The sequence below is a fragment of the Oncorhynchus gorbuscha genome, linkage group LG19 (genome assembly GCF_021184085.1).
Source record: "Oncorhynchus gorbuscha isolate QuinsamMale2020 ecotype Even-year linkage group LG19, OgorEven_v1.0, whole genome shotgun sequence".
NCBI lineage: Eukaryota > Metazoa > Chordata > Actinopteri > Salmoniformes > Salmonidae > Oncorhynchus > Oncorhynchus gorbuscha.
This window is the reverse complement of record NC_060191.1, coordinates 57659379-57674374: the sequence shown is the minus strand read 5'-3', so window position 1 is coordinate 57674374 and position 14996 is coordinate 57659379. Positions and strand designations below refer to the sequence as shown.

General features: G+C 42.4%; 1 protein-coding gene across 5 annotated transcripts in view; it reads left to right on the top strand.

Moving 5' to 3' along the window:
- Window positions 1–14996, top strand: part of LOC124005697 (CUE domain-containing protein 1-like) — a 47981-nt gene that overhangs the window by 5303 nt on the left and 27682 nt on the right. Inside the window, exon 2 of one of the 5 annotated variants that reach the window (XM_046315177.1) lies at window positions 4061–4180. The exons of 2 other annotated variants lie outside the window; for them this stretch is intronic. The gene's annotated coding sequence lies outside the window, so the exon portion shown is untranslated. Of the gene's footprint in view, window positions 1–4060; window positions 4181–13231; window positions 13810–14261; window positions 14281–14996 lie in introns of those variants that run through there. 2 more of the 5 variants (XM_046315179.1, XM_046315178.1) reach the window with 2 other exon arrangements.

The following is a 14996-nucleotide window of genomic DNA, read 5'->3' as shown; positions in this document are numbered from 1 at the left end:
GCACTCTACGAGGAGACTGCGTGGCAGGCTGACAACCTGTTATGCGAGTGCATCAAGGAGTCAAGGTAAGGTGCTAGCTAGCATTAAACATATCTTATAAAAAACAATCAATCTTAACATAATCACTGGTTAACTACACATGGTTGATGATATTATTAGTTTATCTAGCTTGTCCTGCTTTGCATATAATCGATGCAGTGCCTGTTAATTTATAATTGAATCACAGCCTACTTCGCCAAACGGGTGATTTAACAAGCGCAAAAAGCGAAAAAAGCACTGTCGTTGCAACAATGTGTACCTAACCATAAACATCAATACCTTTCTTAAATCAATACACAAGTATATATTTTTAAACCTGCATATTTAGTTAATATTCCCTGCTAACATTAATTTATTTTAACTAGGGAAATTGTGTCACTTCTCTTGCATTCTGTGCAAGCAGAGTCGGGGTATATGCAACAGTTTGGGCCGCCTGGCTCGTTGCGAACTGTGTGAGGACCATTTCTTCCTAACAAAGACCGTATTTAATTTGCCAGAATTGTACATAATTATGACATTACACAACCTTCAATGTTAATGTTTCGTTCCAGTACTCTGCTGCCTGTGACTGGAACGAATTGCAAAAATTGCGAAAGTTGGAGACTTATCTCCCTCACCAACTTCAAACATCAGCTAACCGATCGCTGCAGCTGTACATAGTCTATTGGTAAATAGCCCACCCATTTTCACCTACCTCATCCCCACACTGTTTTTATTTATTTACTTTTCTGCTCTTTTGCACACCAATATGTCTACCTGTACATGACTATCTGATCATTTATCACTCCAGTGTTAATCTGCAATATTGTAATTATTCGCCTACCTCCTCATGCCTTTTGCACACATTGTATATAGACTCCCCTTTTTTTCTACTGTGTTATTGACTTGTTAATTGTTTACTCCATGTGTAACTCTGTGTTGTCTGTTCACACTGCTATGCTTTATCTTGGCCAGGTCGCAGTTGCAAATGAGAACTTGTTCTCAACTAGCCTACCTGATTAAATAAAGGTGAAATAAAAAAAAAATATTTATTTTTTAAAACAGCAATATTTAGACTTAGGGAGGCCACCCGTTAGATAAAATACGGAACGGTTCCGTATTTCACTGAAAAAATAAACATTTTGTTTTCGAAATGATAGTTTCTGGATTTGACCATATTAATGACCTAAGTCTCGTATTTCTGTGATTATTATAATTAAGTCTATGATTTGATAGAGCAGTCTGACTGATCGGTAGTGGGCAGCAGCAAGCTCGTAAGCATTAATTCAAACAGAGCTTTCCTGCATTTGCCAGCAGCTCTTCGCTGTACTTCAAGCATTGCCCTGTTTACGACTTTAAGCCTATCAACTCCAGAGATTAGGCTGGCAATACTAAAGTACCTATTAGAACATCCAATAGTCAAAGGTATATGAAATACAAATGGAACAGAGAGAAATAGTCCTATAATAACAACAACCTAAAACTTCTTACCTGGGAATATTGAATGTTAAAAGTAACCACCAGCTTTTATATGTTCAGTGCAAGGAACTTAAACGTTAGCTTTTCTACATGGCACATATTCTCCAACACTTTGTTTTTGCATTATTTAAACCAAATTGAACATGTTTCATTATTTATTGGAGGCTAAATTGATTTTATTGATGTATTATATTAAGTTAAAATAAGTGTTCATTCAGTATGTTGTAATTGTCATAATTATATATATAATATATATATAAATAAATAAATTGACCGATTTTTGAATCGGTATTGGCTTTTTTTGGTCCTCCAATATATCAGCATTGAAAAATCATAATCAGTCGACCTCCAGTCTACATACCACCACAAACCTATGCTGGCACTAAGACCACACTTAATGAGCTGTATACTGCCATAAGCAAACAAGAAAACGCTCATCCAGAGGGGGCGCTCCTAGTGGCCGGGTACTTTAATGCAGGGAAACTTAAATCCGTTTTACCTCATTTCTACCAGCATGTTAAATGTGCAACCAGAGGGGGGAAAAACTCGACCACCTTTACTCCACACATAGAGAAGCATACACAACTCTCCCTCGTCCTCCATTTGGCAAATCTGACCATAATTCTATCCTCCTGATTCCCGCTTACAAACAAACAAACAACTAAAGCAGGAAGCACCAGTGACTCTGTCAATAAAACAGTGGTCAGATGACGCAGATGCTAAGCTACAAGACTGTTTTGCTAGCACAGACTGGAATATATTCCGGGATTCTTACGATGGCATTGAGGAGTACACCACATCAGTCACTGGCTTCATTAATAAGTGCATCGATGACATCGTCCCCACAGTGACCATACATACATACCCCAACCAGAAGCCATGGATTACAGGCAACATCCCCATTGAGCTAAAGGGTAGATCTGCCGCTTTCAAGGAGCAGGACTCTAACCCAGACACTTATAATTTTTTTAATTAAAAAAAAAAACACTATTGCCTGAGACAAAGCATCAAACAGGCAAAGCGTCAATACAGGACTACGATTGAATCGTACTACACTGGCTCCGTCACTTGTCGGATGTGGCAGGTCTTGCAAACTATTACAGACTACAAAGGGAAGCACAGACGCGAGCTGCCCAGTGATTTGAGCCAACCAGGTGAGCTAAATTACTTCTATGCTTGCTTTGAGGCAAGCAACACTGAAGTATGCATGAGAGCATCAGCTGTTCCGGACGACTGTGTGATCACGCTCTCCGTAGCCGATGTGAGTAAGATCTTTAAACAGGTCAACATTCACAAGGCCGCAGGGCCAGACGGATTACCAAGACGTGTACTCCGAGCATGCGCTGACCAACTGGCAAGTGTCTTCTGACATTTTCAACCTGTCTCTGTCTGAGTCTGTAATACCAACATGTTTCAAGCAGACCACCATAGTCCCTGTGCCCAAGAACACTAAGGTAACCTGCCTAAATTACTACCGACCCGCAGCAATCAGGTCTGTAACCATGAGGTCTGTAACCAGAAACCCTAGACCCACTTCAATTTGCATACCGCACCAACCGATCCACAGATGATGCAATCTTTATTGCACTCCACACTGCCCTCTCCCACCTGGACAAAAGGAACACTTACACTACCACTCAAAAGTTTGGGGTCATTTAGAAATGTCCTTGTTTATGAATGAAAAGCAAAAAAATGTTGTCCATTTTTAAATAACATCAAATTGATCATAAATTGATCAGCAATACAGTGTAGACGTTGTTAATGTTGTAAATGACTTGTAGCTGGACATGGCAGATTTTTAATGAAATATCTACATAGGCGTACAGAGGCCCATTCTCAGCAACCATCACTCCTGTGGTCCAATTGCACGTTGTGTTAGATAATCGGGTACTATTTAATGAAGCTGCCAGTTGAGGACTTGTGAGGCGTCGGTTTCTCAAACTAGACATTCTCATGTACTTGTCCTCTTGCTCAGTTGTGCACCGGGGCCTCCCACTCTTTCTATTTTGGTTAGAGCCAGTTTGCGCTGGAGTCGTACACAGCGTTATACGAGATCTTCAGTTTATTGTCAATTTCTCGCATGGAATAGCCTTCATTTCTCAGAACAAGAATAGACTGGCGAGTTTCAGAAGAAAGTTATTTGTTTCTGGCCATTTTGAGCACATAATCAAACTCACAAATGCTGACGCTCCAGATACTCAACTCTTCTAAAGATGGCCAGTTGTATTGCTTCTTTAATCAGAACAATAGTTTTCAGCTGTGCTAACATAATTGCAAAAGGGTTTTCTAATGATCAATTAGTCTTTTAAAATGGTTAACTTGGATTAGCTAGCACAATGTGCCGTTGGAACGCAGGAGTGATGGTTGCTGATAATCGGCCTATGTAGATATTCTATTAAAAATTAGCCGTTTCCAGCTACAATAGTCATTTACAACATTAACAATGTCTACACTGTATTTCTGATCAATTTGATGTTATTTTAATGGACAAAAATGGGCATTTCTAAGTGACCCCAAACTTTTGAATGGTAGTGTATATGAGAATCCTATTCTTTGTCTACAGATCAGCGTTCAACACCGTATGGCCTCATAGCTCATCAGTAAGCTAAGGACCCTGGGACTAAGCACCTCTCTCTGCAACTGGATCCTGGACTTCCTGACGGGCTGCCCACAGGTAGTAAGGGTAGGTAACAACACATCTGCCACTCTGATCCTCAACACGGGGGGCCCTCGGGGGTACGTGCTCAGTCCCCTCCTATACTCCCTATTCACAAATGACTGCATGGCCAGGCATGACTCCCAACACCATTAGTTTTGGCACCATTAGTTTTGCCGATGACAGTGGTAGACCTGAGGGAGGTCAGAGACCTGGCCGCATGGTGCCAAGATAACATCTCTCTCAACGTGATCCAGACAATATAGGTGATTGTGGACTACAGGAATAGGTGGACCGAGCACACCCCCATTCTCACCGACAGGGCAGTGGAGCAGGTTGAGAGCTTCGAGTTCCTTGGTGTCCACATCACCAACAAACTAACATGGTCCAAACACACCAAGACAGTCGTGAAGAGGGCACGACAAAGCCTATTCCCCCTCAGGAAACTAAAAAGATTTGGCATGGGTCCTCAGTTCCTCAAAAGGTTCTACAGCTGCACCATCGAGAGCATCCTGTCTGGCTGCATCACTGCCTGGTATGGCAACTGCTCTGCCTCCGACCACAAGGCACTACAGAGGGTAGTACGTACGGCCCAGTACATCCAAGCTTCCTGCCACCCAGGACCTCTATACCAGGTGCTGTCAGAGGAAGGGCCTAAAAATTGTCTAAGACTCCAGCCACCCTTGTCATAGACTGTTCTCTCTGCTCCCGCACGGCAAGCGGTACCAGAGCGCCATGTCTAGGCCCAAAAGGCTTCTCAACAGCTTCTACCCCCAAGCCATAAGATTAATGAACAGCTAATCAAATGGCTACCTAGACTGTTTGCATTGTCCTCCCCCATCCCACCCCTCTTTTACACTGCTGCTACTCTCTGATTATCTATGCATAGTCACTTTAACTTTACCTACATGTACATATTACCTTGACTAACCTGTATCCCTGCACATTGACTTCGTACCGGTAGCCTCGCTACTTTTACTGCTGCTCGTTAATTATTATTATTTTTTTATATTTTTTTTACCTATCTATTTTTGCTTAACACTTATTTTTCTTAACTGCATTGTTGGTTAAGGGCTTGTAAGTGAGCATTTTCCTGTTGTATTTGACGCATGTGACAAATCAAATTGGATTTGATAAACAGCCTCTGCCATATGGACACATTGATACACGGTGATCTATTGGCGGCTAAAGAAATAAGCCTATGGAACACAGCCTATATAGGCTAATTCAGCTTTAGGCCTATAACTTCCATTGCGCTTTCACATCGATGATTGATTGGTGATTATTGAAGGGGAGACTGTTGGAAATATTTTTCAAATAGCTTACTCTGAGGAACTAGCCCTCTGCACCTCTCTGGTTCAGAGCGGTTGGGTTAACTGTGGAAGACACATTTCAGTTGAATGCGTTCAGTTGTACAACTGACTAGATATCCTCCTTTTCCCTTCATAGTTTTAATATATTATCATTCACAATGGATGTTTAAAAAAACACTTTTCTACTATAGCTGCGGGAAGTAGGGGTACTGAGAGTGCTGCAGCAACACCTGAGAAATCTCTACCTCAACATGTAGGGGTGCTGAGGGTGCTGCAGCAACACCTGATAAATATCTACCTCAACATGTAGGGGTGCTGAGGGTGCTGCAGCACCACCTGATAAATCTCTACCTCAACATGTAGGGGTGCTGAGGGTGCTGCAGCAACACCTGAGAAATCTCTACCTCAACATGTAGGGGTGCTGAGGGTGCTGCAGCAACACCTGATAAATATCTACCTCAACATGTAGGGGTGCTGAGGGTGCTGCAGCACCACCTGATAAATCTCTACCTCAACATGTAGGGGTGCTGAGGGTGCTGCAGCACCACCTGATAAATCTCTACCTCAACATGTAGGGGTGCTGAGGGTGCTGCAGCACCACGTGATAAATCTCTACCTCAACATGTAGGGGTGCTGAGGGTGCTGCAGCAACACCTGATAAATATCTACCTCAACATGTAGGGGTGCTGAGGGTGCTGCAGCAACACCTGATAAATCTCTACCTCAACATGTAGGGGTGCTGAGGGTGCTGCAGCACCACCTGATAAATCTCTACCTCAACATGTAGGGGTGCTGAGGGTGCTGCAGCACCACCTGATAAATCTCTACCTCAACATGTAGGGGTGCTGAGGGTGCTGCAGCACCTGATAAATTGCTACCTCAACATTATCAGGAGACACCAGACATATGGGGCACTCCAAACAAAAGACAATGAAAAAAATGACAAATCTCGCAAATGATGGTTATGAAATAAACTTGTTTTGAACCCTGCAAACAACATTTGAACTGTGAGAATGAAAACGGTAAATAACTAATTTAATAAATGCAATAACAGAAATGTATGTAACCAAATGATGAGTAACGGTAAATTTACTACTGATGACATATGTTATGGGGAATTGATTTTAAAAAATGTATCAGAGGGCAAACCACACACACAATGAATGTGCAAAAATTGGCAGGAGACAGCTGAGCCATTCTGGAGAGAGACTCACCTACGTCTTTGCCACATACCCCTTGTTTTAATTATACTCAAGAAACTTTATAGTCACACATATATATTTTAGATGCTTTTCGCTGACAGCTGCAACTCCGTAATCAGCTAGGCAGGCCTATTGCCACGCTCGCTGCCCAAATTGCGGGCTACCCAAATATGCATAGGCCTATGAGCTTTTTCAAATAAGCTAATGATCCTGTCCTCGAGTCCTCTGTGACTAAGTCATACTTGCTGTTGAAGTATTTTTTTAATGATTTATATTTATGTATGGACAGGAGTGATTATAATGAATTTATCAAATGTATTTCCATTTACTTCCCTATTGGACCGCCATTTAATTTATCTCCGGTTCTACTGGATTTCATATCAACTTTCTTTGGTTATCCAGAAGCCAAATGTACAATCCTGGTCATATTAGCAACCCGTCGCAGTTGTTGCGTCTTTAGATTCCCCATCTTTCTAACAGATTTTATCGGTCACATATGGAACCACTATCAGGTGCACTGTTAAGAATGGTGTTCTCAAATGTTTTTTTGGCAAATGTTTGAAAGTGCTGTTTTATTGGCTGCTTCATTACATGAGTTACATGTTCTGTTAAGATGCATTACCATAATGAAAATGTGATATTTTTATTTTTTTAACTTATCTATTTTTGCTTAACACTTAGATGCACTAATGAATTACTACCCCTGTGCATATGGGTCTGATGGATTTCTCAAATGGTAAATAAACAATCTTCCCGGTCATGTTGTCTGACGCCACATTTTACTAACGGAAATCCTTCTGTGTAGTAACACTGTTTATTACACTGTTACATAGTGCGTTAGTAATTGCTCTTTCATTGCATACTGATGAAATTGAGTGGATTTGTGTCAGTTCTCTACGGTTTTATTTATATCTGCAAGGAAACCACTATAACTTGTGGATTTCTCTTTCTTCCTACAAGGCCAAGGTCTGTCCATCCACAGATCAGAGATAAAGACTGATGGAGGAGGAGGCATGTTAAAAAAACCTGACCTGCATCTTCTCCTTTACGGCTGCATGCCCCAGCTAGGTGCTGCCACTCCCTTCCCGGGGTCCCCTGACCTGCATCTTCTCCTTTACGGCTGCATGCCCCAGCTAGGTGCTGCCACTCCCTTCCCCCTTCACGGGGTCCCCTGACCTGCATCTTCTCCTTTACGGCTGCATGCCCCAGCTAGGTGCTGCCACTCCCTTCCCCCTTCACGGGGTCCCCTGATTTGCATATGGCTCCTGACCCTCTGTTTGGCCCTCCCAGGGGATGCTGGGAAAGGCAGGCAGATGGGCCAGAGTGAGGCCCATCTGGATAACCCCCCCCTCCCATGTTGTCCCCCCTCCTCTTCTATCACCCGATGGTACTCATCAGTGACCATGTCATGCCACATGGGAACATTCTCCTCTATCCCAGAGTTCTGTCTGGAGGAGAGGATGAAAGATTTGGGCGGGGTCCAACTGACTAGTATGGTCTGTCTATTGGCTGTTTTCACTACTTGCTGTAGTCCTACATTTGTTTAATCTCTCTGTTTTATCATGACATCTTTCACTTAGTCTTTGTAACCATGGTATTAACATCCAACGTTTTGACTGGTAAGTTTTGTTCTATCACTCTCCTTTCTGCTTTGCCGCTAAAAAAATAAACAAGCCATTTATTTGCCATTTCATTGAAGGGCATCTAAAGCGCATTCTTCCCTGGGTTGTGTGAAATTAGATCTATGAATCATCTCAGTGAGTCGGTCAACTCTCTCCCTGGGGTAGTAGGAGGTAAAAGCTCTCTATTCCTCTGCGTGACAGATGGCCCAAGGGCCTGCTACAACCATGGTTGTCATTATTAGTTTTATAACGTGTGTTCTGACAAATGCAGCAGGCACACACATTTAAGGCTTACAGGAAGAGGAGGAGGACAAATGGGAGAGGGGGGGTTGACATTTCCAGTAACGCTTCCACTGACATCGATGTCCCCTCCACTCACTCAGTCAGGCACACACTCACATTCTATCGCTCCCTCTTGCTCGCTCTCCTCTTTCACACACCTCCTCCTTCCCCAGAACCAGGTCATTGAACAGGAAGGATTATGGGTTGCCACTGTCACAGTAGTCACTAGGCTTTGGTTCAGTGCTCTGTTGTCTCTACTTTCTGTCCCACTCCCACCATGCTTATGGGTCACATGTGATTACTGTAGCTGGTTCAGGGAGGCAGGCAGCGCTTTTTCCTTATTTTCTTAAGCTTAGATTTTCACCTCAATGACCTGGAAGTTGGAACAATTCACCAATCCAAAGCTGCTGTTCAAATACATTTTTTTGGTCGCGTACACATTTTGCAGATGTTATCGCAGGTGTAGCAAAATGCTTCATGTTTCTAGCTCCAACAGTGCAGTACACCGAGTGTACAAAACCTTAGGTACACCTCCCTAATATTTAGTTGCACCCACTTTTGCCCCCAGAACAGCTTCAATTAGACAGGGCATGGACTCTACAAGGTGTCAAGTGTTCCACAGGGATGCTGGCCCATGTTGACTCCATTGCTTCCCACAGTTGTGTCAAGTTGGTTGGATATCCTTTGGATGGTGGACCATTCTTGATACACAGGAAACTGTTGAGCATGAAAAAACCCAGCAGCGTTGCAGTTCTTGACACACTGAAATCAGTATGCCTGTCACCTCATACCTTTTTCAATGGCACTTACATCCTTTGTCTTACCCGGTCACCCTCTAAATGCCACACATACACAATCCATGTGTCAATTGTCTCAAGGCTTAAAAATCCTTCTTTAACCTGTCTCCTCCCCTTCATCTACACTGATTGAAGTGACATCAATGAGGGATCATAGCTTTCCCCTGAATTCACCCGGTCCGTCTGTCATGGAAAGAGCCCATTCGGTGTACCTGACAATGCACATCAAAATTAAGAAATATTACAACGTTATTATTGTACCCTTGATAAGTGGACTAGGTCTACAAACTGGCCAATCACAATAAATGTTATTGGAACGTGTGTATGTGGTATGTGTGTATGTGGTAAGTTATGGAGAAGCAGTGTATTCCACAGACGAGTAGGGAAAAAGAGCTGGGGCCTGATAGGGGGGTTAAACTCCACAGGAACTGCACTTCATTCAAAATGAATGTGTGACCAAAGGCATTTGCCGTTCTGGTTTCTCCTTGTCTATTAAAACTCCATATTTCTCAAGTCCCACTGCTGACTGGCTGCTAAAAGCCTCTGTGCTTCTGGGGTTGGAGGAGGCAGTTGGAGCCAGACATGACCGACTGTGTGATTTATTACACCACACCTCGCTATCACTTGGTCTTTGCTCCTCTTCCCTATCACTTCTGTCATCCCTTCGCCAATATGTTGTAGTTGGCTGGGGCTGCATGAGCAATGTGCAAATTATGCAGTGTTGTTGAATGCAACATTTCCTTTTTTAATTCCGGAAACCTCTTTTTTTAGGTCCTCTGAATAATGACAAAACTACCATCTTTAGAATCCTGTTAAATGAGCTATATCATGAGCCTTTCTGTCTGATACTTCTACAGAATTTAGAGTTATGGGTTTCAGCCTGCATGCGTGAGATTTAGGCCAATAGACAATGTCTAGAAGTCTCTAGTGAATGTTTCGTTCAATAATGTATTGACTGGCAGTTTGTCATACGGTCTATACACACCATTACGTACAGTGCCTTGCAAAAAAAAGTATTCATCCCGCTTGGTGTTTTTCCTATTTTGTTGCATTACTACCTGTACTTTAAATGTATTTTTATTTGGATTTCTTGTAATGGACATACACAAAATCATCCAAATTGGTGAAGAGAAAAATAAATGTACTTGTTTCAAAAGATTATACAAAATAAAAAACTGAAAAGTGGTGCGTGCATATGTATTCACCCCTTTGCTATGAAACCCCTAAATAAGATATGGCGAACCAATTACCTTCAAAAGTCACATAATTAGTTATATTGTACTAATCAGAGAGGCAACAAAGAGACCAAAGATAACCCTGAAGGAGCTGCAAAGCTCCACAGAGGAGATTGGAGTATCTGTCCATAGGACCACTTTAAGCTGTACACGCTTTACAGAAGAGTGGTCAGGAAAAAATACATTGTTTAATGAAAGAAAATAAGCCAAAAGGCATGTGGGAGACTCTCCAAACATATGGACGAAGGTACTCTGGTCAGATGCGACTAATATTTAGCTTTTTGACCATCAAGGAAAAAGCTATGTCTGGCGTAAACCCAACACCTCTCATCACCCCGAGAACACCATCCCATCATGCTGTCGGGTTGTTTTTCATCATCAGGGACTGGGAAACTGGTCAGAATTCAAAGAATGACGGATGATGCAAAATACAGGGAAATTCTTGAGGGAAACCTGTTTCAGTTTTCCAGAGATTTGAGACTGGGACGGAGGTTCACCTTCCAGCAGGACAATGACCCTAACATACTGCTAAAGCAAGACTCGAGTGCTTTAAGGGGAAACATTTAAGTGTCTTGGAATGGCTCAGTCAAAGCCCTGACCTCAATCCAATTAAGAATCTGTGGTATGAGAATCTGTGGTTGCTGTGCACCAGTGGAACCAGTGGAACACCAGTGGAACCCTTCCAACTTGAAGGAGCTGGAGAAGTTTTGCCTTGAAGAATGGGCAAAAAACCCAGTGGTTAGATGTGCCAAGCTTATAGAGACATCCCAAGAGACTTGCAGCTGTAATTGCTGCAAAAGGTGGCTCTACAAAGTATTGACTTTGGGCGGGTGAATAATTATGCACGCTCAAGTTTTCTATTATTTATTTTTTGTCTTTCTTGTTTGTTTCGCAATAGAAAATATTTTGCATCTTCAAAGTGGTAGGCATGTTGTGTAACTCAAATGATATAAACGCCCCAAAATGTATTTTAATTCCAGGTTCTAAGGCAACAAAATAGGAAAAATGTCAAGGGGGTGAACACCTTTTCAAGCCACTGTACGCATATATTTATATTCCGCACTCAGACATGGCTTGTTCTGATATTTCTTTATTTAAATGTTTTTGATTTGTGTGTATTGTGAGGTATTACTGCACTGTTGTAGCTGCACCTGCGTTAACATCTGCAAAATATGCGTATGCGACCAATACAACTTGATTTCATTCCATATCAAGACATCTGATGATTGTCCCAGTGTTAAGAAATGACCTTTCTCTTGACTCACAGCATCTCGCCCCCACCCCGCTAAAGGCGTCTCTCTCTCTTCTGCTTCTGTTGTGGAAGGGTTATCTCATCTGACAACTTCCTGTTATTTGTGCTATTTCCCATTTCCTCACAGTGAATGAGGCCCTCTCTCTCTGTGGCACCAAAGTCTTACCAAATCAGTAGAGGCCAATTGTTTCCAAAATATATGTTATTAGGTTTCACAATAGCTAAAAATGACAGACAGTTAGGCCTTATAATGTGCTTTTTATTGGACACATCACATGCAATGTAGCTTTTAACATTTCTAAGCGATGGATGAGATTTGATTTGGACTACTATGCCATATAAAATAATTATTGAACAACGATAATGCTACAAACATAATAGCCAGATAAATAGATGAATGCAGGGCAGGTGTGCATAAAAGATCACAGTGAGAATATAATTACCCTGAAAGGCCTGTAACTTGTACATCAAAGCCACATGACTGAATAAATGTTATGTTTATGGATTAGTCTTCAGTACAGTCGGGGCATGGCCGGATGCTCCCATTGTAATGCTACACGATGCTCTGTTGTGCTAATGGGGATAGGGATCATGGCTGGACCAGGCTCTGTTGAAATGGACTCTTTCTGCTTGCTTTTGGGCTCCTTTTTGTCATCTGTGAAAACAAGATGAGATGGGAAGAGGTCTTGTTTGCAGAGGGGCACAGAGTCCACCCCCTGTCCCATGGAATCACCCCTATTGGAAGTCTGCGGGCCCCTGGTGCCAATGTGAACCTGGTAGCAGTGTAAGAATTCATTGTGTGGGGGTAACAGAAACTAAACGTAGACTTGGACAGATTTGATAATGAGGGCCACCTGGATGTATTCCCTGTGGTTCTCATGCTTCTTGAATATCTACAGATGTTCAACTAACTATTTGAATCAGACTTCTCATATTAGTAGACATTGTACACTATTGATTTTCTGCTTCTTTTATAAGCAGCTGTAGTGAGTGAGTCGGTGGTGACGCTACTGGCCCAAGCACTGGATTCAAAGCCTGCTTTTCAAAATTGTGTTTTTAAGAGCTGCAACATCTGGCTGTCCTGCTTGGCCTGCAGCCAACATGCAGGCAGGATATGATCCCTTTTTTAATTCACATCATGTGCACAATCTGAGAACGCTTGCTCTTCATTAGACACAGTAAAGATAAAACGAATGTGTGCGTGCCGTGTGCAGCTTTTGCCCTGTGACATGGCTGTAGCTTGGGCTAGTGTAATTACCATATAACCGCGTAGCCTAACCGACGGTTATGGATGAAGACCGTCATGAAAATCAAACAACCTTCGTAACGTATTATTATAATCATTTTGGGGGTGGAACGAACAGGTGACTGAAGACGGAACCTCCGGGCATTCGTGAGGATGTGTTTTTCTGCTGTTACATGGCCTCTACAAAGTGATTGAACTTTGTCGCGCCTTGCTGAAACAAGCAAGGTGTTGTAGCAAACAAATCTTTGGTTGCTTAGGCAACACCCCCTTCTCTGCAGCACATGCAGTCAGGAGAGAAGGAGAGGAGAAAATGTGTTTTTGACCTTGACCGCTCACAGCCCTAGCCAGAGCTTTGCAAGAAACAAAGTGAAATCGCAACCACAGCTAGCAACAACATATGGACCTCACTCAGTGTTCTTTAAAGATACGTCGGGCCTTTGTCAGCATTGCCGTCTGTGCTGTTTGCACTGAAACTGATTCATATATACATTTGGGACATCTACAGCAATGTGCGAAAATTCCTTCTCCACTCTGAAGAACGTATAGCAGTGAACACAGACTCAGCATGTTACATCAACGAAAAGCCAAGCTTGTCCAGCTGGCATTTGAAAGAGACCTGACAAGTACATTTCTCCAGGAAGGAGAATGGAATCAAACTTCACACGAGATTCAACACCGCATGGAGGAGGCTGCAACTTATCTAAATGGTAAGCTACAACCTTTATGGCCCCGGTCGCCATGGCAGAATTATTAATAATGAATTAATTGGTTTTCCCTCATGTAAGTCTACTGGTTGTTTGGCAGATGTATTTTTATGTAATTTATAGTTTAGGCCTTTTTGATGTTTACTTCCATCTAAAAGATGCATTGATATGTCATTGCTTGCTTTTGTGGGTCTGATTTCTGTTGAGATATATTAGTTTTGCTTTATTTGATGGGTATAGGGACAATGACCAATGTAGCCTATTAGTTGTGCTCTGAGGTGACGCGGTAGCCTTCTGTCCATGTTCCTGAATCTATGGTTAAGGTGTATGCGGTTTTAATGAGCACATCTTGGGCTACGAGTCTTCGTGGGACTTCTCTTCAACATTGAGTGCTTTCTTATGGCAAAATGACAGTTGTTGTGTACATGGCTGTGTTTCAGATAGGCCTCCATTTTTGTACGTAGGACCAATACCGTGAGTAGCAAACTTTCACTCTATCATTAATGTGTATTACACATTCATTATGTGATAACTTTTACAGTAGCTTATGTCAATACTATGAAAACGAAACTGCCTACATTTTCGCGCCCCTCCCTGCTCTCTTGCTATTTTGTGTGTGTGTGTTGCTCTCTTGCTATTTTGTGTGTGTGTGTTGCTCTCTTGCTATTTTGTGTGTGTGTGTTGCTCTCTTGCTATTTTGTGTGTGTGTGTTGCTCTCTTGCTATTTTGTGTGTGTGTGTTGCTCTCTTGCTAGTTTGTGTGTGTGTGTTGCTCTCTTGCTAGTTTGTGTGTGTGTGTTGCTCTCTTGCTAGTTTGTGTGTGTGTGTTGCTCTCTTGCTAGTTTGTGTGTGTGTGTTGCTCTCTTGCTAGTTTGTGTGTGTGTGTTGCTCTCTTGCTAGTTTGTGTGTGTGTGTTGCTCTCTTGCTAGTTTGTGTGTGTGTGTTGCTCTCTTGCTAGTTTGTGTATGTGTGTTGCTCTCTTGCTAGTTTGTGTGTGTGTGTTGCTCTCTTGCTAGTTTGTGTGTGTGTGTGTTGCTCTCTTGCTAGTTTGTGTGTGTGTGTGTTGCTCTCTTGCTAGTTTGTGTGTGTGTGTGTTGCTCTCTTGCTAGTTTGTGTGTGTGTGTGTTGCTCTCTTGCTAGTTTGTGTGTGTGTGTGTTGCTCTCTTGCTATTTTGTGTGTGTGTGTGTTGC